General features: G+C 41.1%; 1 protein-coding gene across 1 annotated transcript in view; it reads left to right on the top strand.

Annotated features, from left to right (window-relative positions):
• Positions 1 to 1,933: 1,933 nt before the first annotated feature.
• The window catches only part of PCDH15 (protocadherin related 15), a 2,378,624-nt gene continuing 2,354,524 nt past the window's right edge, over positions 1,934 to 26,033 (top strand). The window contains exon 1 of the mRNA XM_085614969.1: positions 1,934 to 2,539. The gene's annotated coding sequence lies outside the window, so the exon portion shown is untranslated. The remainder of the gene's footprint in view (positions 2,540 to 26,033) is intronic.

Here is a 26,033-nt window from a genome sequence, read left to right as displayed (position 1 = left end):
GGTGTTCCATTTCTTGTGCGTGCTTTCAACAAACAGCGCGTTTCCCGGGACAATACGGGCTGCCGAGAGGGAATGTATGCAGCATTGGGCTGACGGCGCAGTATGTACTGTAAGCCAGTGTCTGGTTATCGGTGACACGCCAACCTGTCATAGGCTGGTAGCTCCTGCTACTAATTGACGCGAAGATTTTGTTGGTCACCGAACGCTTTGACCGTCTAAGCCTGTTTTTCTGGGATTTGCTGAGAGCGGACGACTAATTACCGCGGCTTCTGAGTCAGCGCCAGTGTGCTGCGGAGCTGCTGGTTGCAGATAGAGGGCAGACGTATTCCTGCTAGCAGTGTGTGTACGGCTCCATCCGTGCGGTACCCAATGCAGGCGCGTGCAGAGCTAACGCGGTGATTGGTTCTAGGCGTCTTCCCGGCATAATGTGGCACAATCAGGTATCACCTGCCGTTAAAGTCAGCGTCGCTGCTTCGTCGCGAGTCGAAGGGTGGGTTTAAAACCCCAAAAAAGTTGAGCAACTTCATGCGGCGGATTATTTTGATTGGAAACGTGTTGAGTGGGAAACTTCTCGAAAGTTCTGGCACAATGCATTTTGAATGGTTAAAGCTTCTGCGTAAATTGGCTGTCGCATGATCATTCTAAAGTCAGACTGTTTAGTAAATATGATTACTGCTGTCATTAGCATGGTCATTATTGGTATTGTTTTTGTAGTTGTTATTGTAACAAGATAGTCAGATGTCTCAAAATTACTCACTCAACTTGTACAGTCAGAATTTGGTGCAGTTGGGTAATTACTGCACAATTGAGATAATTGCTATTTTGTTTATATTTCCGTTGCAAGACTGGTGGACACAGTATGTATTCTTTGGTGTGTCGTGTGTGTCGAGTGCCTTCGGTCACTCGTGACTTTATTTGCTCATAAGGGTTGTCACTATGCTGTCCAATTGGCGCACATTAGCATCAAGAAGTTTAATGCATGTCTTTATCATGCAAAACCTGAAGTTGACCTGAAGTTGCATTTTTGACAAAGTTGAAATATGCATAATCGTTTTGCGTATGGGGCGGTGCTTGTACACGTGTGCCTGTGCATATGTGTGCATACTGGGGGATAAAGTGTAGAATGATGTTTCACGAAGCTTGTTTAGAAGTTTCACATTTCCCGAATGCTGTTACACGCGTATAAACACATCAATCAATCAATCAATCAATCATAGGCATTTATAAAGCGCACTACTCACCCGGAGGGTCTCAAGGCGCTAGGGGGGGGGGGGGGGGGGGGGTCCGCTACTGCTCGAACAACCAGGTCTTGAACATTGCAAATTGCTGGTGTTACATTCTGTTCTTCGCTGTAGCACGCGGCCGTTTTACTCGAACATGATTTATGTAATCGCATTATGTATTTTTTAACATTAAAGCAGTGACATCAAAGTCTGCTGGATTAGTTAGCTAGCTTCTGAGAAGCATCCAGTTTCATTTTTTTTTTTTGCGTAAAAGCAATTCAGAAGCATGACTGTGTGCCGAGTTGATTAATTACTGACATAAATTCTCACGAGGAGATCTCTTGGAGCCATTGGAAAAATGCATTTTCTGAAAAGATGTTACCAGCTCACACACCTGCCACCTGCGGAAGTCTGAAGCCCCGCTGCACTGAATGCCGTAGCTGTGTTTGCTAAAAGTGCCATTGTTAGCAGAGGGATGGGGCGCACAGCCGGCTACGTCCCATTCATCTTCGCTTCACCCGTCACTGCTTCTCATAGCGGCAGCTAATTGTCAAATTTGGTAACATAATATGGCGAGGGGTGGAGTTAATGATTCCTTCGCGGAGGGGGCCGAGATGTGTTTACCTGTCAGTCGCCTGCGCGAGCTTTAAACCAGACCCGGGGTCCTACACGTATCCGCGTGGACGGAGCGAAAAAGAGCAGCAGGGAAAGAAGTTGCAGTCTGTGTCCACCCTCCCCTGGACGAGCCCTGTTCCGGTTGTCCCCGGGCACCGTTCCAGCTTGGCAGCGTGTTAATCAATGCATTTATTGATGCCTGCTTAGGCTCGGTTTTCAGTAACCTAATCCGAGCCGCCGGAGGGTCAGAGCCCCTGTGAAACACGAGAGCGCTTTAATGTGAGCAGCCATGAAGTGCCCGTCTGCAGGCTGCTGATTCTGCCGCCGCTGCTCCTGCGCCGAGGCTGGGAGGGATGTCAGCTGAGCTCCCACCTCTCGGATGCCTTCCAAGTTATCCTTGAACGGTAAGCAGCACCCCGGATGTGGCGAGCCTCTCTTGGCGCGTGGAGCCGGCTTCCTTCCTTAGGCACTGCTGGATTCTGTTGTCACCCTGTCTGTCCGAGGCACAAACGAGGATCATTATGGCGTGGATTTTTTGCCGCTTCCCTTTGAGCGTGAGGAGGGCTCTTCTTGTCGCTGGCTTTCAATGGTTTTGATGTTTGTATTGACCGGGTGCCTCTGTCACCGGGACCTGGCTGCTCTGCTGTGAATGGAACCAGCAGTCAGTGTGCGGCAGACGAGGACAGATTCCAAGGGTTAAGGTGGGTTGTCAGAAAGAGAGCGGACATGGAACACTTGTTTAGCCTGTAGGTCGCAGAGGCAGTGCTTGGTGCGGCTAGCTTATCTCTCCCCACATTACCAACATGACAGTAATTAAATGATAAAGAATTGATTAGACATCCTCGTGTGAAGGCAAGAGGGAGATTTTCTCTTCGCTCTTTGGGTTTGAGTGTCTTCTTTCTGGTGGCAGCTGACGCTGTCGTTTTTATTGTGTAAAAAGTTCTTCCAATGCTGCCCAGTGAATGGAATGTCTTGGGTGTTCAGAGTGGATTGATAAGTATGAGGTGCTGTCAGAGGCGCATTCAGGCTTCTGGGAGCTCCGTTTGATATTCAGTTAAGTGCATGTTCGCATACTGAATTGTGTGCAATGTACGGAGAAATGTGCGCAGTGTTTACGGAGATCCTTTTAATATGTAGCGGGGCATGTGTGGTGTCCGTCTGTGTATGATGAAACAGGCAGCACCATGGACAGGGACAGCCACTGGCTGCATACAGAGAAGCAGGCAGACTGTCGGGCAGTGAAGCGGGCACACAGGGGCAGAGCGAAAGACAGGGAGACAGACATACGTCCAGGCAGAGGTATATTCAGATAATTACATAGTTGCATAGAGTGATGATACTGTTCTTTAAAGGCCGATGTATAAATAGAGCCAGAAAAGAATACAACGTACCACAACGTTTGCTTCTTAGCTCTACTACAGACGCATAAGCAGGTAAACCGTGGTATCACCACTTCATGCCAAGAATAGAATAGCAAATGCAACCGAACGATCAAACTCTTTCAAAATATGATCAGTAGGTTATAAAATATAAAGCCGAACACCTGGCTCTGCATCACACGATGCAGCTTTTGCTGTGTTTTTATTCAGGGAAATGTTAGCGCTGTGAAGCCAGCCTAAAGTGTTGGAATTAGGAGCTTGCCTATTCGTGCTACACGGACAAGTTTACCTCCCTCTGTCCTATCCAACTGGGCAGTGTTGTCTCTTGACTCACCCCCGCCACACTCACTTACCTATCAGAACCTACCCCGGGTCAGAATGTCAGCTCATGTTCCCGCCAGGGCCTTGACTCATCTGAGCCATTGCTCGTGACATGCGCGGCATCTCTCGCGAGACCTGATGTCAGTAAACTCTTCCTTTGAATGGAACTCACCCGGGTGATATTAGTCGAGATGAGCCAATGGGCGGAGGAAGTCTTTAGCTCTATTATTTGTTTTGACATTGGAGTTCCAATGAACAGAGGAAGAGTTTTATTGCAGATGAGTGCAAAGCCTACGAGTCTTTCTTGTTACCAAATCACTTACAGTTCTTCCACTGTTTTGAAATCCTGCCAGATTTCCTTTTCAATTTGAAATGTCACACGTAAGCGAAGAATGTCCTATTGAAAAGGAACATCATTTAGGAACACACTGCTAACCAGTCAGCGAGAATTCTTGATTCGTCATGCTGCTACATGTTGAAATGATCCAATTCGAGATCATGTGTTTGAATGTTCTACTATACTGCCAAATGAGCATTTTAGCCCCAGAAAGGCTTGTTAACTAAACTACCAAATTTCATTAGATATTTCCAGATTGGTCGCAAATAGATTACTCAAACGAAGAGTATAAATGGACAAAATAAAAAGTCGGTCCTGTTCTAAAAATAGTACTTTTTTTGTCACGGGGGTTAATTACATTCCTCCTATTTAAAGTTCCTGGACTAGGAGATGACCTAGATGTCTTGCTGATGGTTTTTGTAAGATCGCAATCAACACAGACTACTCTTTGGCAGGACAGGAGCATCACAAAAATAGAGTTTATGCCGTTCCTCTGTAGTAGAGTCGTTAAAGTCAAAGAGAAGGCTGGATCCAACTAAATCGACAATGTGTCTATGGTTGGGAATCCATATGTTGGATTATGGTGCCCTCACACACCCTTTCAGGTGTCATGCTTCATCATATGGGCTGCTCCTCGTCGGGTCGGCAGTGCAATACCTAACGGGCTCCCTGAAAAAGGGGCGCTTTGTCGGAGATCTTCTATCCAACTGCCGTATGGTGAAGTGCGGGTGTGGGGCCAGGATAGTGTAGATGTGTGGTGGTGGATTAAAACAGGATTGGGAGTGCCTAATACGAAATAACTTTTTATTCTGGGGGTCTCCGACCCTGATTAAAAATGTGTGAGCATGGCACTCGCACGAGTATAATGTCTCGTGTTAGAGTGTCCTATGCTGAAGGATGTGGGTCAACATGTTTCTAGCATAGAGTGGATGTACTCGCGATTCTTCAGGACCAAAAAACAAAGAAAAAGAACTATCTACATCTAAAAGCTACTGGTAATGAAGTGTGTAGTGAATATAAGTGTTTCTTAACTAAAATACCTGTTGTGATCAGGAGCTACCCTATTAAGTAACTGCCCAGACTTCAACAGTGCTCGGTGGACTGCGCATGAGTCTGAGTTCCTCAGTATGTAGGAATTTAATTTCCTCACGCTGCTTCTTGTGACCTACCCACTCCACCGGGTCCAGGAGCATCCCCATTGAAGTGATCTAGTTCCTGAAAAGAAGTGACAAAGCATTTTGGTGCCGCAGAGATGGAAGCCACCAAGGTAACCATAATGAGTGGGTTATTGAAGATAGTGGGCAGATACACTTCACCCATTTTTCTCCAGCATGACACATGTTCTTCTATTGATACCCAGTAGCATGGCTTCATTCTCAACTGCCAAACATTAATGTCAAATAGGATATTATCAATGGAATTTGTGGAGCAATGGAGCAACACACACTCACCCTCACCACAGTTCTGTCCTTGATAAAACCTATGCCGAAAGCCTGACACTTTCACCGGCATTTGGTACAAATGCAAGCTCAATAGCAGGGCTGTCAACATAAACATAACAGGGAAAGAGCACAGATGCAAACAATTTCTGTGAAATTCTGCACCTCAGTTTACCTCGGAAAGGACAATAATTTTCAATATTTTTGAATTACTAGGTGTTGTACCATCAGTACTTTGTACCTGTAATATTGGGTTCTTCACCTAAGTTTAAGGGCTCAGCCAAAGTCTTGCCATTACATATGACTCATCTTTTGAGATGAACATTCAGAACTATCCAACAATATCAATTTGCACCCCCTTTACTAAGGCCCTTAAAAATAATTGCCTTTAATTAATATATAGAGAAAGAACTTCAGAGTTTGAGGGCACCACAAAGTTATATATTTTCAAACTGATCAATGCAATCTTTCCTAAATATTTAATGCAAATACTTAAAGCAGGACACTGCAACTCTCACCATTTTTGTTATGGCTATTAACATTTCAATGCATGAGTAACCCACTCATTTGTGCTCAATGACCCTTACTTCAAAGCTAAAAATACATGTAATAAACTTTATGCAATATTTGAATGAATCATTAATCAAGAGTGGGACGACAACCAGTATTGCTGTGCTCAATGCTCACTATCCAACGTGTAGATATGGTATAGATGCTCAAGTTTCACTATCCCTCAGTTTCAAATGATATACTAAGGATTATCGAGTCAGGGCCCCCAACAAGGTATTTGATGTTCAGAGACCACTCTCCCAGAATCAATGTGTGTCCAGCTGAGTGAGATCCAAGGTACATTTTTATGAATATATGTATGTATTGATATTTAGATCACACACCTAAGCAAATACATTTCACACACATTTAGGCACAGGCAAATTAAGTGATGTGCCCGGAATGTTGAATCTAGTTCCCAGTCCAGGGTTTGAAATGAGTTCACAATTTTCGAAGACAGGGAGCTTGAGACCCTAGGCCACATCTCATCCTTTCCCTCTCATTACAGTAGGACATATTTTGCTTAGTCTCAGTGTTTCACCCCACACAGACATTCTGCAGTTTAAGTCAAATTACCCTAGAAACAAACATGTTGTAAGCAAAATATTTTTGTGACATACTTATGATTGTACATTTAGGAAAGTAATTAAGTTGTATCTGTGACAGGAAGGTAATCTTTATATATAATAGGGTTAAGTATTTCACTTATGTCTCAAAAACATTTTCGTAATATTTAAGCCTTATGATGCAGAGAGAGCTTTCTCAGGGGGACAGTGGATATGTTACATGGACATGGGGAAATGTTTTCTTTTTGAGGCTGTAAACCACTAAAAACATTGACGTAGCTAAAACAGAGGACCCAATGTTAGCAATCTGACAGAGTTTTCTCTACATTGCTTACGGATACTGTATTTATATCTGTATTTGTTTGTCTTTCTCTATGTGCTGTGTAAGAGGTTTACCATACAATAATGAAAAGTGGCATCCGCATGAGGAAACCTCTTCCTCCACGTGCAAAAAAAACAAAAATGAAAAAAAATTCTTTTGCACATATTGCTTCCTTTTTCACTGTAAAATCGTATGCTATATACAATAACATAAGATGTGTATTTGTATAGTGCATACTCATCCAGAAGATTATCTCGGCGCTGAATAACAGATGTTTACTTGCCCACGCCCACTTCCCCTACTCGAAGACAGAACATGGGACCCCCCCCACTACCCTGGGACCTATCTGGGTCACTACCAACCTCCCCTACATCACCTGGTTGGGGAAAACCTGAGCCACCCCCTTCAGGATCACACCTAAAAGCTTCTTCAGACCCTGTGGAATCCACCAAAAGGTCTGCCTCCAGTGCAAGGTCCCTGCGGTCAGTGAACTCACTCTCCAACGGGTGTTGGCATTGCTCTGGAAAACAGGGACTTAAAATATGCTTTCCAACAGTTGAATCACACAGCCCCACACAGTTGTTGACCAAGCTACTCTTCACCTCACCATCTAGTGCCTCTCTAAGGTACCTCACATCTAGGCCTGGGTGGTAAATTCCGTTCCGCTCGCGGAATTTGCGGGATTTGAGTAATTTCACATTCCGCGGAGAACGGAGAATTGCCCAAAATTCTGCGTTCCCCGGCTTCACGGAATTTTTTGCTTGTTCGCGTTCTCAGAATGCGTGTTCGCAAGATATTTCCCCCCGAGCACGCAAACAGCATTCGCGAACAGGAAAAAAGCATTGCGAACAAGCATTTCCGCTTGTTCGCGGAGTTTCTGCGTGCTCGCAGACATTTTTTACCATTTCACGGAGCTTTGCGTAGCGCGACTATGCAAATTTCGTCCACCCCTACTCACATCATCCTCCTGAGAAAACTCCTCCACTACCCTAAATGGAGCCAAGGTCTATTCAGCTCAGCACCGAGTCTTCCAGGAAAGGCCAGGCCCACCTCAACCTCCCTCCACTGGCTATCTACAGTGATTGCACATCCCTAAACCCTGTCACTCCAAAACCAGACAGTTAATCCACAAACAGGTAGAGGCACACAAAATGGTTAAATAAGAAAATTCCTATTTTCGAAAAGTACCATTTTCAAACGCACAATTTAAAAACCATCTTTACTAAAATATGTGTTATTAAATTCTGAGTTCAAAGAGCCTAAAATGTATTCCTACATCTTTTCCCAATGGAAAGTTATGCTTGTAAGATGTTACAAAGTATCTCCCATGCAATCCTATGGAACAGATAGTCGTTCAATAATGAAAAATGAAATTGGCAGTATTTCACTACCAAGACATGTCAAACGCACCAGTACATGTCCCACCTTTCACATGCAGTCCATTGGGGTACCTTGGGCCTACCATTTAAGAAAAGGAAAGGTAAGGGCCTTGCAGGTGGGTGCACTTGCCAGGTCGACATGGCAGTTCACAACTGCGCGCACAGACACTTCAGTTGTAGGTCTGAGACACACTTACAGGGCTACTCTTGTGGATGGCACAATCAGTGCTGCAGGCCAACTAGTAGCATTTGATTTACAGGCCCTGGCACACACACTCAGTGCACTTTACCAGGGACTTACCAGTAAATAAAATATGCCAATCATGGATAACCAATTATCATCATAATTTATACAGAGCATATGCACTTTAGCACTGATCAGCAGTGGTAAAGCGCCCAGAGTCCTATAGCCATCAAAAACAGATCAGGAAAAATAGTAGGAAAAAGCTAAAGGTTTGGATATAACCCTGCAAAAAGGGCCATTTCCAACACTTACCAACTCAATGGTACTCAACCTCAGAAGGAAGAAAGGCTGAGTGGACAAGCCGGGAATGAAACCTGTGACCATGAGGTCAAACACAGGTCCCTACAGTGGACACATTAGTCCAATAATCCACCAGACAATCCTGCAGAATGCAAATGGGCAGTCTAAAAAAATTGCATGACAGGTCCCACAGTATACCCAGAAACCTGTGTCAGGCATATCATTACATCACATACACCACACAGACACATGCACACAAACACACTCACACACACCAGTTTGATGTCTGTGAAATAGAAATGAGTAAATCAGAGGATTATATCAGGAACTCCAATTGAATAGGGGACATCTTCTTGTAAGTGGGAGGGAGAGGATACTTGACATTTCTGCATACTATATATAAAGAAACACGCAGTATCTGTTTGCCAACATTATTGTTCAAATTGTACATTCCACATTTTGGAAATTGTGCTTCTAACAGGGGGACCAATTCACAAAGACATTCATGAGTACATGAAGTAGTATTCCTGTAGTTGTACTTTACACATTTTTAATAACGATTTGAACAGCCTCCAAACATCTGAAATGGGAATGACATCGGAATATTCAGTGGATATTCATATTCAGGTAAGTTAAAAGTACTAGAAGGGAATGTACCCTCTTTGCCCTTTTACTAATCGAGTAATTGACATTTCGGAACAGATTTACAAAGGCAATTATTTCTTATTCGTATAGCACTGCTTCACTTACTCATAAATGCCTTTGCAAATTTGTCCAATTTCTTCTAACAGTCTGTCCATAGGTGGTTTAGTTTAAATTAAAGTTCTGGTTACTTTAAATATCGTGCCTTAATTTTGCAGGGAACATAAAATTAATGCATTTTGTAGTTAAGAACTGATGCTGATATTGGTAACACAGAAATATATATCATAGTTAATTATCTTGTATCTTTAATGACATATACATTTCCTTCGAATGTGATTTAATCAAATCAAACTCATGAAAACATGTTTTCTTCAATTATGATTTTCTAAATATTTTTTTTGCAATTGGTTATTAGTAAGTATGGAGTGAGTCCATAGGGGCTAAAATATTCTCACATACCAATGCATATTAAAGTTTTCAGAATTCACAACATAATATCCCAGTGCAGACATTTCAAAATATATAAAAATATAATCCCAGAACTGTTTTGCTTGAATTGGGGCAAACTCAGAAAAGTCACCATTCTAGGTTACATATTCTGTTGTGTATGTTCTTGTTGATTAACCTAACAGAAATCATCCATTGGTGTATTAAACTAAGGATTTGCCATCTAAAGCCCTGTTATCAGACATGCACTTAGATAGAGGCAGCTTTTTGGTGGGTCAAAAATGTAAACCACCTTTTGGTGGTCTTCATTTTATGTTCTCTATATGGAATGCCTTAGAGAAGGAGCAAAGAAGTCCAACAAACTATTAAAGAATCCACATAAGGGGATCAATTGGAGACTGCTTCTCCTGTCCAAATGGAGTTCTGGTTCACAGCTAATGTTGGCCGAAGGTATGGCAGAAAATACAGAAAGGTGTGGCCTGTGCTCATGCCCTCCATATTTGAAATAACATACCCCATTGCTAATTTTTAATGAAGGTATTATAATTTATTTTTCTGTGAGAAATTGGGTTGTTGGTTTCAAAGGATGCATGCCCTCCACTAGTAATACATCTGCAATTGTTCAATCACTGGGAACCAAATACACCTTTATAGCAATTGGCTCTCTCAGGGTAATAAGGCAGAGCAATCCAAGGCCTTCTCAGGGAAGGGGGTGTATCCTGGCAAGCACAATGTGCTGGCCTGCAACAAAACACTTTATAAATTAATTTATAGTCAGTGCTTTTCTTTTTTAAAAGGGTAAGTGCATTTATTGCAGACACACTACTAAATACTACACATTCATTTACAAATGTAAACATCAGGCAGCTAGAAATACCTTTGGTGACACCCTCATATCACATTTCATCCCAAGTTACTACTGAACCCCAAATTCACAATGCCCCCAACTAAATTAGATAGATGTAACATCATGAAATAATGGGGTGTCATTTAAAAAGTCAGGACTATTGGCCGTGTCTAGGAGTCATCACATTGACATCTATAAGGGAGGGTGCCATAATATTGAAACAATCATCACATGTTAAAATGTAATCTTTAAAGCAACATAATCAATAACCATTCCCAAATGCATTAATTATATAAGTAAGCATTGCAGTGTTTATCAATAATCATTGTGAACAAAATATTTTATATAAAGCATTTCCATTTAATCAGAAGAGTGTCTCCATGTTTCATTTACATTCTTCAGGCCATATAATGCAGCCATAGAACTAACCACTAAGAGTTCCTTAACTCCAGAGCCCATGAGAAAAAGCCCCAGCCCAGAGAGTGCTTAAAAACATAGTCAGCCTCCCTTGGGGCCCTGAATTCCATATTACATGAAACCTTTTCTTAAAATCACTTTAGCATGGGCTGCTACACTCGCTCCAGTGCTCCACAACACCTGAAAAATTTGCTAGTGGTGCCTCTGCCCCTCCTTAGTAACAAAACATGATACCTCTGTCACCATAAATCAAGGGGTCGATTTCTTAAAGTGGATTTTTATTTTCCACCTTGTACATGTACTATTCATGGACTAAGTTTTATCTTTTTCATCAAGATCTGTTGAGTGCTGTACAACTTTAAATCAAATTACAAAAAACATTTAGAAACGCTTAACAATAAAGACCAAATCGACGATTGGACAATCATGTACAACGACAATATTTACATGGGAAGACAAAGACAGTTCTAAATGATACCTTTTGAATAACGGAATGTGAAGTAATCAACAAGCAAAGGGAGTCCTATACATTTCATGTAAAATACCTGGGACCTATTCTTTTAGTCCTCACAGACTAACAGTATTTTTTGAGTGCCAATAGGAGGAAGCCTCCAGACAGTAGGGAACAGGTTTAGGACACTGCACTTGGGTGTTGGGCAAATGTTTTTTAAGGGACTTGACGTCGATCTTGTTCCTTGGAGTTCTTAGTACGGCTTGCCTCCTCTAGAAACCAACGCGTTTCGACCTTCTATGTGGCACTGGTTGTGGAAGGTCTTCATCAGGGTAAACACATGTTTGTGCAAAGGACTGGGTGTATCGGTTGGGAAGTCCTATAGGAGTCCGGTGGTTGGGTTTCTTGCGACTCCAAGGATGGAAGCTGTTTTGATGCAGCGAAAAGGGGGAAGGGAAGGGGGAAGGGGGGGGCCTCCAAGCAATGGAGGTCGGGCACCCCAGTACCAGCTTGTATCGGGGTCAGGAGTTCTCCTTGGTTCCTGCGAATCGGGAGCTTGAGAGCTGTGGAGCAGAGTTTCACTTTCTCGCCAGCGTGGTCGTACAGCATGCAGCTCGGGGGCAGTCAGTCATCCCTCAGTCTGGAGGGATGACTGACTGCCCCCGAGCTGCATGCTGTACGACCACGCTGGCGAGAAAGTGAAACTCTGCTCCACAGCTCTCAAGCTCCCGATTCGCAGGAACCAAGGAGAACTCCTGACCCCGATACAAGCTGGTACTGGGGTGCCCGACCTCCATTGCTTGGAGGCCCCCCCTTCCCCCTTCCCTTCCCCCTTTTCGCTGCATCAAAACAGCTTCCATCCTTGGAGTCGCAAGAAACCCAACCACCGGACTCCTATAGGACTTCCCAACCGATACACCCAGTCCTTTGCACAAACATGTGTTTACCCTGATGAAGACCTTCCACAACCAGTGCCACATAGAAGGTCGAAACGCGTTGGTTTCTAGAGGAGGCAAGCCGTACTAAGAACTCCAAGGAACAAGATCGACGTCAAGTCCCTTAAAAAACATTTGCCCAACACCCAAGTGCAGTGTCCTAAACCTGTTCCCTACTGTCTGGAGGCTTCCTCCTATTGGCACTCAAAAAATACTGTTAGTCTGTGAGGACTAAAAGAATAGGTCCCAGGTATTTTACATGAAATGTATAGGACTCCCTTTGCTTGTTGATTACTTCACATTCCGTTATTCAAAAGGTATCATTTAGAACTGTCTTTGTCTTCCCATGTAAATATTGTCGTTGTACATGATTGTCCAATCGTCGATTTGGTCTTTATTGTTAAGCGTTTCTAAATGTTTTTTGTAATTTGATTTAAAGTTGTACAGCACTCAACAGATCTTGATGAAAAAGATAAAACTTAGTCCATGAATAGTACATGTACAAGGTGGAAAATAAAAATCCACTTTAAGAAATCGACCCCTTGATTTATGGTGACAGAGGTATCATGTTTTGTTACTAGTTTTTGGATTCCAACCTCTGTTTACCTTAAATGAATCAATCCCCTGTTGTTTATCTGCCCCTCCTTAGGGCACAAAATAAATTATTCAGGGAGTTACATGCCCACAGAGTGTATTATGGGACTATCCATGGCCCAGGTTCTGATGGGCATGTTCCACTCTTTTATTTGTTGCACCACCTTGTACCATGGTAGTTCCTTTCTGTTTTTTTTTCCAATTTGGGTGTCGTGGTCCCACCCAGGACATTCACACGTGGCAATATTAATTGTAGGCCATAGTTGAAGCCCCAAGGCCACCCTACCCCAGCCATCTCTCCACATGATCCACCCTCCCCTGTGCAGGTGTGGGAGGTGACATTCTTCGAGCCAACCACAGCTGCGGCGGGCAGGAGGATTACTACCATCTGGTGCACTCATCTGTCACAGACAAGGGCACAGATTATAGGAGCAGCACATAGTCTGGGCCCTTCTCATGGTCCCACACATGCCACTCTCCCCAACTAAATATACATAAAGATGTACCAAACACTGGGTCCTAGTCAACCCTGGTAGTAATTTGAGAACTTAAAGCAGTGTGCCATGTGCTTGATTTCTTGTTTCTAGGGTAAGAGGTCAAATCTTTACAAATTAATTTCTCTGGTCCCACTGGGCCAATGTGTTCCATCCTGTGTTTGTTTCGCTCCTGGTGGTGAACTCTAGCTACCAGGGTAATTTTCAACAGGCATTTTGTCCTCTAAAGGGGCACATTCTGTGCGAGTTAGATTTACTATCTCCTTGCACTAGCCTTCTCTTATGCTTGGCTCCTTGTGCTCCTGTTATGCTGTTGGGTACACCTTGTGCAGCCCCTCCACAGCCAGCCTACAGAGCACCCACTTGCCCGCACTCCCCAGGCCCCAGAGCATCTTGGCTGTCTTGAATGGGACTCAGAGGGAGCGTTGGAGACCAGGTCCTCCCCAGCTGGTCCTCAGTGGCCGTAGAGGGGCCAATCCTGGAGAGACACATTGTTGTCCCAGGTTCAGCTTGAGTCAACAGCGGATTCCCTTTCCAGCTGGTCATTCTTCACCTGTTGTTGCCTATGGTCCCAAGGTCTTCTCCCATGTCTCTCCTTTATGCACTGTTTTTTAAGTGGGGTTGGACAGTTCTAGATGCCAGGCACCCTATAGGATTCAACATTATTCTTCCACCACTGTCCCACCCTCCTGCATCACGTTCTGGGACAATCCAACATGGCACTGTCAAGTTTTTTTCTGAAAATAACTTTTATGAGAGCCGCATCTCCACCCCTAGCTGACATCACTGGAAGAACCCTTCCCATCAAAACTTTAATGGGGAACCCCTCCTTTGTTGGTTCCAGATGCCTGAGCTGCCTCTTTCTTTTAGTGGGCCTGGGCTGTCCCAGCCCAGGTGCAGTATGACCATCTAAAAATAAAATGCAGATTTCCCTCTCCACTCCTTCATTCCCAAGAACTGAGCCAATCACTGATAATTGCTCCTTTTGTTAGGGAGGCCACTGCCCCCTCTGCTGGAGAAAAGAATAATTACCTTGGACCAGTAGAGGGGACGAAGAGCTGGAATCTGATTATGAACAGAGCCGGAAAAATGACTATTTTAGAAGTCTCAAAAGATGCTGATTTAGTGTTATAGGAACTGCAAAATCAAACTTGGTGTGCATGTTTTCTACTGTTTGACACCCTATTGGACAGTGTAAGCCTAAGTTGAACAAAACTGCGCTTTATAGCAGATTTTGCTTATGTATAATACAGTAAGAGCACTACTGATTTTCCAGTACACCCCACTGACCTATTTATGAATGGCCACTAATACTATAAGGACTACTCCTGGTGAACACCTATCCTCGCAGAGTCCCTTCTGCACCAAGCTAGCCATGCACACTTAACAGGCTTCATATGATAGTAGTCTCACATGTACATCCTGCACACGTATATACATGCGAATGCACAAGTGTTCATGTGTAACCAGCCCAGTTCCTTCTCCCCTACCTTTGCCTTAGTGGCCTTATCTGAAAAGAGGAATCCGGACAGTAAACAAGCTCAGTTCAAATGCAATGAAATTATTGTGACTGAGACTCAGGTAGAGAGAGTCACCTTTCAGTAAATGTTCAAATGATGATACCCTAATTATTTGTGTGCAAGAAACCTAGTTAACAAAGAATTCTTATTTAGTAACCCCTCAGCAGAGGCCGCCCAAGTGTGGGGCTGTCCATTTTGCTGAGATCTTCTTTTGGTTGGAAAGACTCACAATTGTTGGCCATACTTTCCTATGCCATGGTAGTGTACTGTTCCTAGATGGGATCAGATTACGTTTTGTATTCATTTCTATTGTATAATGTCTATTGCGGTTCTTCCATCAATTTTGCACTTTCGTTGTCTAATCTTGCTAAGTTCAGTGGCTAAGTATCTATAAACAACTTTAATTGTTTCAAAAGAGTCTAACATGAGAACCAATATTCAAGCATATATTTAGATGTGTGTTTAAATGTTTGAAATGTATTAATTTGTATCCTTTATGATTTTCTAAAATCGAATATAGATATGTATTGATACTCTAGCATATAGGAAAGAAATTAAATGACTTATAGGGACTTTCACAAATAATAAGTGTTGTGATTGCTCTCTTCAATTGTTAACTTAGGCTGTAGAGATAAATTTGGTTGTGATAAATAGACAATTTGATCACTTGGAAATTGAATATTTCAACTGACAAAGAGTCATGCAGCGCTCCTTGAATGATTAGATTTTATCACTAATCTGTAAATATGCCCCAACACATGGATTGTTTGCTCTCAGCTTTATGTTTCATTTGATCTTAGAGCTGTTAAGATGTGGAACACTATAGTATCCAGTTTTGAATTAATAACTCATTCGGACTGCGTTTATGTTTGGAATTATGTTTCAAGTGATAAGTAATCAAATTGGTTGCATGCCACTTTAAAAGCGCTACAAAACAAAATGAATATCCCCTGTTTACTATGTTAAATGTGCCCAGGATGGACCAGAAGATGTCAAATAACCCCCCTATTATGGGATCTAATAAATATAGTACTGAGTCTTGATAAGGTAGTAATTTCATTCCCCTTTATAAAAAAAGGAAAGCATAATCTTCTGAAGTTATTGTCCGATCGCATTTCTAGACGTCAAGGAGAAGATTTTAGCGAAATGTATATTAAAATGTTCAACCTCTTGGGTAGATGATGTTCAGCTCCTGCAAATCAACCAGTCAGGTTTGCGTAAGGCCTGTTCCACTTTAGATAATATTGTGTGTTTATATATGCTGAGTGAGAAGTATGTGAAATCTCAGAAAATTGAGATGTATGTGGCCTATGTGGATTTCAGTAGTGTCTTTGATTCCGTTGATAGACCGACAATTTGGCTTAAACTTATTAGATTTGCTATACAGCGAGGGTTATTGAGCCCATTGATATCTCTTCACTCAGAAAATTGGCTAAAAATACTTTTGGGAACTTGAAATGAATACTCCACTAAAATACCTGTGAACCAAAATTTGAAAAAGGGTTGTATACTGGTCCCTTTGCTATTTGCTTTATATTTGTTTACACTCCCATCTCTTTTAAGCAAAGTTGTTACAGATCCCCCTAAATTTGGTTCAAAGAAAGTCTCAATTCTGTTGTATGCTGACGATCTGGTTTTATTGTCTCTTGCCCAATTGGTTCACAGAAACAGCTTTACATCCTAATCCTCTTGCACTTGCTCATAATCTCTCAGTTAATGAGTGAACAATTAAAATTATGAAATTAGGTCTTAAAGGTATTAAACCTCCCTTGTTATGTTTTTTCATCTTGGGCAAATTAGAGGAGGTAAAAAAGTATTACTACATGGGAGTACTTATCTCAAACAATAGGTCATGGGTTATACAAGATTTAATACAGCTATCTAAAGCAGCGTCCACAGGCATCAATGCACATGGTAAGATAGAAGTGCAATTACTTTTAATGGTGTACATAGTAAATATACCCCCCTGTAGAATGGTATGGTATTCAGGCAAGATCAATGTCCTCTCTCAATAAAGTTACTCACTTTGAATCTGTTTTGTGGAAGCAATACCTTGGTATTAGTACATCTAGGTCAATTGAAATGATTTGTTTTGAGCTGCGATTAACTCATCTAAAATGTCAAGCATATTCCCAGGTTATTTGTTATTTCTTTTCATTGTTTTGCAGCTCGGAAAATTCATTGAAAACGTTAATATAGAGGGAAGTCTTGAGTGATAGCAAGGGGGTTTCGATATTTGGTGAGGTTTACTACTTTTGCCTGAAGCAGATGGACTTGAAATGTGAGGAGATGCTATCATGTGAGAGCAGTAGTGTCTTAAAGTTTTGTTTAACTGAGTCTGCTTGGGAAAAAGGGTTTCAGGATAATTTGCAACAATGTTTACAGATAAAATCGTTGCATTTGAGCTTCATGTTCATAATGTGCGGTGAGATGCAATGCTACCTAAACCTAATTTATTTCCCTGTGTACAAAGATTCTTCATCAAATTTAGACTTGGCCAAATACCTTTTGGTGAAAATATATAGATCTAAAATGAGAGGATGGCAGTATTGTGGTGCCATGGAACAGGTTAAAAGTCATGTTTTATTATTTTGTCTGGGACTTTTATTGCCTTAAAGAAAATTAATTTGACCAGTTATTTCCAAACATTTTATAGAAATGCCCAAGGAAGCAAGTTACCTTTTGTTAAATCCCCCACAGTGAAAATTTGCTATTGCCAATGAAAGTTTTCAGATCTTTTCTTGTATAATAATGTGTTAATAATATTTTTTATAAACTCACCTATGGGGAATGTTTCTTGTCGCCTGATGACATTTTTAAAATCCTTGTCTGTATTATAATGTGTTAACAATATTAATGAGATTTGTTAGTGGATATTTTTATACATTGATGTATTTAAATGTCATTGTTTATTTTAATCTTGTATTTAAATCTTGTATTGTATTGATGTTTTTTTTTACCCATTTGTGGTTTAAGTGTATTCTGTGAAAGCACTTTATTGATTAAATAAATATATAATTAAAGGTCCAGAAATCAGAAAGTCATAAGTGAAAAAACCCAGGGGACTAAATGGGCATTACGGTATTGCTACAGATTTTAAAATCAGTGGTTATGGTGTTTTGATACAGATGAAATGTATTTGTAAGCATGACAGTTCCTTTCACTTTGTATCTATAGCATATATACATTATTCACTATAATACATGAAATGAGAATCTAGACCTTGGCAGTGTTTATGAAAAGTGATTTGTAGGTACTTGCTAATTTCTAAGGGATTTTTCAGTTCATGATACTTCTAAAACATATACTGCTTCCTCTGTCAGTTAGCATCTCCTTCGTGAATGATGATTCTGCAAGTAGCGTTTGGGTCTCAGCCAGAAATTTGTGGTGAACATGTATAAGCTGCAAGTTTGGAAAATCTTCAGCAAGGAAAAGAAGGAGTGGGAGACAAAGTGATGAGTTAGGTTATTAGAAGGAGAAAAATGTGTATACTGAACCAGTCAATGTTGTGATAGAAGACAGCACAATAAAATCTACCATAGGAATTCACAAAAGGAAAATATATTACCACGTATAACTTTGTGTTACCTGAAACAGTCACATGGCTGCTGTACCCAAGATAGATTAACATCTTTCTGAAGATGATGGTATTGGTGCTGTTGGGGAAGACATTTTAGAGTATGTTGAGTTGATGGAAGACCAATACTTTTGAAAGACTTTCTGATCTGGGGCTGAGCCAACCATAAAATATTCATGGTGCTGGTATTTTGACTTCTGGAGGCAATTAAATAAGTACCATAGATAAACTGGCAATATGAAGAATCCATGGTTAGCCTATGCTTCTGAGCATTCCCTAGAGAAGGGACTGGGTCAGCCTGATGTAAAACATGTATGATGTACAATTTCTTTAATTTGAGGTTGCTTTAATAAGTATTTTTAAGGTAGATAATTTTAACTCATAAAAAAACTGTTGAAATCCTGCAGATCCAAGAGGTGTATAAACAGAGTTATGCCCTTGGCAAGCCTGAATGAAGATGCTTTCCCTCCCCTAAATATGCAAAAATGAGCACCTGTGACTTTCTGGTGCCCCTGAAAGGCTTGAGCAGCAAGACCTCTGAAGATATTGGTAGGGTTGTAGGAATAGTTTCTTTGATAGTGAAAGAAAGACATCTACATGCAAGACTTTATGTCTAATATACAGAAACAGTTATGAAATAAGATGACCGTTTTACCTGTTTTACAGGAACTTTTATTGTACTACAAATGCCATGTACATTCCACCTCATCATGGTAACATTCCAGACATTTGGAATACAGATTCTCAAACAATTTGGGAGTTTTGGGTTGCCGACAACAATTGAAGAAGACATGATCATTCTTTAGGCTTCATATATAATATCACAAAAAGAATGAAGTTATGTATAAATACATGCCCATTGTAAATCAATTGTTAATGTGTCTGCATCCTTGACAAATATGATCCAGTCTTAATCTGATAGTTTATAAAATAGTAGGGCAATCCACTGGCTGAATGTAGGATGTCAGAGTGCTAGTCTGTGGGCGAGACAGAAAGGGTACAACTTTGTTATGATCTGTGACTGAGTGCCCAAATCATCTGACTTACAGACAAACAGATTTATGTGAGCAATCTCTGGCTCACCCATATTTGCTTGCCATAAGCAGAAAGGTCTTACTGAGAGGCAAACATGTGTACATATGGAGCAACTTTCCAAATGATTGTCCAGTTAATAAATAAAATAATTTAATCAGTGAAACATTTTAATTGAATGGAAACAAAAACTAGCATGAAAATTATAACAAAATGAAGGGAACTTGATTCAAAGATCAAAAGTTATAAAGAAAACAAAACCTGAGCCACAGGAAAGAAGCATGAACATGCCTTCAGTGTTACAATAGGGAAAATTCAAAACAATGTATGCCACAGTGCTTTCCGTGCAGTTGCATTGCCAATCCACATTTGCCAGTGAGTATTTAATACTAGCGGTTGTTCCCAATATAGGTGTTGAGCTTTAAACTATTTTACATTCAGAAACTTATCAGAATGGCATACTGTAACAGAAAAAGGCTCATTGAGCTCCAAACGTTTGTGCACACCTACACACACACGCACACACACACACATATATGTTAATTGATAAAAATAGAGGTTAGAGGGAAATTGTAGTTAGGCTCAGATTTTACTCGTACAAAACCATTGAAATTCAGCAGTCATAGTTACCCGAGCTAACTATAACTTATGCCCCGCAATACATTGCTTATGACCTTACACATTACATCACTATTTACCCTAATCGTGAATATGTCTTCATTCGCGATGACGTCGGTATTCATGAATATAACATGACTATGGAAGAAAGGGATTTCATTGGACAAGACACTTTTGATTATTCTAGAAAGGAGGTCCCCACCTTGTTTTCTTTTTTTTAGACTTCCAGTGCAGAGAATGGAGGTTTACATTCCAGCACCTGCACTTTTCAATTTGAATATTGATTTGGTTATTTTTTAGAAATTATTTCCAAATAAAAAAGCATCTGATGACAGTGGAAATCAGCAGACACACCTTGATGAAGACAGTTCTCTGGAGGAGGAACCTCCTGCAAAGTGGCAATCAATTGCTTGAGAGTTTTTTACCATCCCCTCCAGGAAGAAGAAAGGGGTGGGTGGTAGAAAGTACTCAATATGCGAGAAGTCCCTCTCCAGGGGAACGTTCAAGAAGTATTCATGTGGCACAACAAGTATGTTGTATCATCTGAAGATGTTCCACACTAAGGAGTTAACCAGAGTCCAGAGGCAACTAAGTGCAGGGGATAAATTTACCTCAACTGAAACACCTATTGCTCCTGGGGACCGTCTATCATCTGAGGTCCAGCAACATCTACCTTAGAAGTCCCCAGAGCTGCAAAGAATTGTGACATTTTGTTTGGAGTGCAAAAAAGTCCTCACTGTAGGATAGCAATCGGTTGTTGCAGTTCTTGTGGCCTATAAGAAGTCTATAAGTGTTATTTTTTGTTGTTGAATGACACTTGTATCCCCAGTTTTCAGTTTGAGTGAAAATCTTTTCCAGTTTCCATTTTATTTGTATAAATGAAAAAAGCAAAATGTAAAAAAACAAAAAAAGTTCTTGAAATCACAAAAAACAAAGGATCTTTCTTGGTTTAAAAAGACAAATCATGTGTGTCTATGTATGAGAAAAAATATGATTGAGTATGTTTCTGTGTAAGTAGTTAATGGATGCATACATATGTGGATGTGTAAAGTGGCTGAGTCAGTGGGTGTATGGATGAGTCAGTGGGTGTGTCAGTGGTTTATTGGTTTGGGAATGAGTGATTGAATGTTTGTATGAGTATGTGTTTTGGTGCATAAGTGGCTGTATTGGTGAGTGAGTGGGAGCTTGGGTGCATGAATAGGTGCTTGAGTGGCTATATGAGTGAATAAGTGGATGCATGAGTGGCTGTATGAGTGATTGAGGGGTGGGAATGGGTGTATGGGTGTTTGAATGGGTGTGTGAGTGGCTTTATGGGTTCATGAATGAGTGTGTGAGTGTTTGATTGGGTGAATGACTGGATGTGTACATGCCTGTATAGGTGACTGAGTGGCTGTGTGAGTGGGTATGTGAGTAAGTGACTAGATGTGTATGTGGCTGCATGGGTGACTGACTGTGAGAGTGGTTGTATGGGTATGTGAGTGGGTGTGTGATTAGCTATATGGGTGAATAAGTGGGTGTGTGAGTGGCTATATAGCTGAGTAAGTGGCTGTATCAGCGACTGCATGGTGAGTGAGTGGGTATGTTAATATTTATATGGGTGAGTGATTTTGTCAGCGATTACATGGAGGAGTTGGTGGACATGTTAGTGATTGTATGGGTGACTGACTGGGTGTATGAGTGGGTCTATGGGTGAGTTAGTGGGTGTGTTTATAGCTGTATGAGTGAGAAATGAGGTCAGTCAGTGGTTACATGGGAGAGTGAGTGGGTGTGTTATTGATTGTATAGGTGACTGGGTAGATGTATAAGTGACTGAATAGGTGGGTGAGTGAGTGAGTGAGTGAATGTCTGTATGGGTGACTCAGGGAGTGTGTCACTGTGTTTGTATGAGTGGATACATGTGCATCAGTGGCTATATTAATGAGTGAGTGGGTTTGTCAATTACTGTTTTGGGTGCATGAATACATGTGTTAGTACCTGTTGGAAGGAGTAAGTAGATGTGTGAGTAGGTATATGGGTGAGTGAAAAGGAGTGTGAGTGGTTATATAGGTGAGTGAGTGTGTCAGAGGGTGGAAAGTGATTAAGTGCATGTTTTACTAGCTGCATGAGTGAGCAGGTGGGTGTGTGAATAGCTATTAGGGTAAGCGAGTTGATGTGTGAAAAGGTGTATGGGTGAATGAGTAGCTGTGTGAGTGGCTGCATGGGTGAGTTAGTAGATATGTGAGTCGATCTATGGGTGAGTGAGTGGGTGAGTGATTATCTATATAGGCGAGTGAAGGGGTATATGAGTGACTATATGGGTGAGTGAGCAGCTGAGTGAATGCTGTATGGGTGACGGAGTATGTATGTCAGTAGCTGTATAGGTGACTGACTAGCTGTGTTAGTACCTGCATAGGTGAGTCAATGGCTATGTAAGTGAATGTATAGATGAGTGAATAGATGTCTAAGCAGCTGTCTGGGTGAGTAATTGGGTATATAAATGGTTACATATTAGAGTGTGTGTGAATTTGTGTATGTTTGGTTGTGTGGGGGAGTGAGTGCTTATGTCAGTGCCTGTATAGGTAGATGAGTGAGCACATCTGTTAGTATCTATCTGAGCAAGTGAATGTGTGTGTGTGTGTGTATATGTATGGGTTAGTGAGTATATGTGATAGTAGCTGTATTGGTAAGTGAGTTGGTGTGTTACTATCTGACTGGGAGTGTTAGTGATTATATGGGTGAGTGAGTGGATGTATGAGTGGTTGTACATCTGAATTAGGGCTTGTGTTAGTGACTGTATAGGTGAATGAGTGCATGGCATTCTACCTGTATGAGCATGTGATTGGGTGTATTAGTAACTTTATGGGTGAGTAAGTATGTGTGTAAGTAGCTATAAGGGTAATGAGTGGGTGTGTCTGTGGCTGTATGGGTGAGAGAGTAGATGTATAAGCAACTGTATGGGATACAGAGTGTATGTGCAAGTAGCTATGTGAGTGCCTGACATGCTGTGTTAGTTGCTGTATAGGTAAGTGTGTGGCTGTATGATAAATTATATGGGTGAGCGAGTGGGTATGTTAGTAGCTAGTAGATTATTCTGAAATATTGGGATAACATAACAGGAAAAATGCTGATTTTGTGTGGCAAACAAGTAACAGTTTCTCCCCGATGGTGCCCCCTTAACATCTGGAAAGATAATGATTTCACATCCAGGGAAAAAACCTGGATCGGCCTGGGGTGTATGGTGGCAAGACCTAATATAGCAAAAAATTGGAGGGGGACAACTGGACCTAAATTTCGAGAGTGGGAAGAAAATATGGATTGGTGCATGCAGGTGAAAGAGGGATTGATGAAGGGAGAGGATGTCCTCAGAAATGGACCAGGATCTGTGGGTCGTGGAATAAAAACGGGGGTATGATATGTTTGCCGTTTGAGGATTCGCCCTTACATGGGGAACAATGAGAGATGGGACATACGATACCGGCTTCCGATAAGTTTATATCTATTATATTTGAAGTGTACCCTGCAATGTGATGGAACTGTATTCATGCACATGTGCTGTAACAATGTGTTATTGACAATAATTGCTTGCTACCAATTTTCAATAAAAAGAGTTAAAAAAAAAAGAATATAGCAGGGCCAAACCTCCATGTCAGATAGAAAGACATCGGCCGGCACACTATCCAACCCTGCAGCCCTTCCCCTTGCATCAATTCAAAGGTTTTGGACTACTTCCGAGGTGTCAAATAAAGGGGTGGAAAGGATGGGAAAGTAACGCCAGAGTGATACCAGTGGGAATTCTTGGGGAAGCATCTAAGTATATGTTGGCAAAGAAGTCAGCCCAAACAGAGGTAGCAACTTTATTTACAGGTTCTGTTGCACCCGTGGCACACTTGCAGGATATTAAGTGCAAGAGCAGAGTGAAATCTATGTCTGCACAAGTATCGTTGAGGGCAGTTACTGAACTAGTCTAGACAAACAATTGTTACAAATCACTGTTTTAATATTATAACTGGTTCATTACCACCATTAGATATAAAGGATATGCGGTTTTCAAAATGAATCACTATTGCATATTTTATCTATTTGTGTTCAAAAGTTAGAAGTTCTTTCAGTATTACTCATGTACATATCAAATTATAATCTTCCTTTCCTAATTTGTTGTTAATCCACTTCTGAGTGGTCAGATCTTTTCAACCCTTTCTTAGTCACCTATAAAGAAGCCCAATGTGTTAGTGGGCGGGTTTGGGAATCCGACGAGATGCTCAGCGGGACCCTCTGTGTAATTTCATGACAGATTTTCAGATCTATATGGGAGTTCATTAATGTATTTAACATTGTACAGCTATTAATTTGCATCTACATTTTACTTTCTAAAATACTACTATATTAGAAAATAAACACTTGGATGGTATCAATACGAGGTGATGGAGTTCACTTCACAGAGAAAGGCCACAGGGGGTTCCCCAACAACTTGAAACACTGCATCCTGTTTTATGTGTAGTTATCATCTACACACAATAAACACAAAGGCTATTCCCAGAGGCACCCTATTTCCCAAACACTGGTCCATTTTCTTTCTTAAATCCCTTTTTTCTTTGTTTATTTTTTTTTTTTAATATGTTGTGAATACACAAACCAAAAGCAGGCATTCAATACACTCCAGCACATTTAAAATTAATTCACAACTATATAAGTGGCTCTGTGCATTAGTGTCTGAATGGGTCTGTGAGTGGGCATAACAGTGTCTAAGTGGGACTGTGAGTGGATGTGAGAGTGTCTGAGTGGATCTGTGACTGGGCATCGTGAGTGTCTACCTGGGTCTGTTAGTGGGTGTGTGAGTCTCTGACAGGGTCTGTGAGAGGGTGTATGAGTGTTAGAAATGGGGTTTCTGGTTGGCTAGGATATGCACCTAATCCAGGCAGAACCCACCATTCTGGTCAGGGTAAGGGAACTACACACCCACAATAACCCCTACTCAAACCTTGGCAGAGCAGTCAGGCTTATCCCAGAGGCAATATGTAAGGCATTTGTACAAAAAAAACACCACACAATAACACAGTGACAACACTACAAATAGGCACCACACCAGTTTAGAAAAATAAACAATCAATTATGCACAAAAACCAGCGGTGAGAGTAGCAAACTAAGTGCGCATAGGTGTATGTTCTGGGATACATATTTCCAAAGTTCAGATCACGCTCTACATTTTGTGTTCCCCCCACCACTGGGCCACCAACAATAAGTATAATATATACAAAAGGAGCGTGTGATTCATCAATCTTTAAATAATATCGAAATTCCGAGCAGTATGCTCATATATTGTCCATTCTCTATGTATCCAGCCAGGAAAATTCCACGGGAGTCTTGTTTATTGAAAGATCAATTCCAAATGTATTGTTCAATCTAATTTATCAAAATACAGGTACATAATCCAATCAATCCAGCCAACGTGTTTCATCCTATGCAGACCTCATCAGGGCTGCAAATTGGAAACAAACTAGTCTATAATCACTCTTACATATGTATGTTCACATCTTAATGTAACATGAAGTTTGAATAGATTGCAGACAATATACTTAGTCAGACTCCCTGCCTATGTCCAATCTAATAAAAATAGACATACTGTTCCACAAGATTTAAGCAATACACTTGCTGATTCCAAGGCATAGTGCCTTTTGCCCCACTTTTGACTAGCATAATGACTTCATTACAACAATTCAACAACATACATGGAGATAATATTAAATTACCTTCTTGTCTCATGACACTCATATGACTTTCAATTTCATGGTGTGTGCCCATCGTTCTTCTAATATCACTCTTTGTTTAATTTGAAAGTTTTCTAAAATATGAGAGAAAACACCAA

Source organism: Triturus cristatus, chromosome 1_2 (genome assembly GCF_964204655.1).
Source record: "Triturus cristatus chromosome 1_2, aTriCri1.1, whole genome shotgun sequence".
Taxonomy (NCBI): Eukaryota; Metazoa; Chordata; class Amphibia; order Caudata; family Salamandridae; genus Triturus; species Triturus cristatus.
The sequence above is the reverse complement of the archived record's forward strand: the minus strand, read 5'-3'. Positions and strand labels throughout refer to the sequence as shown.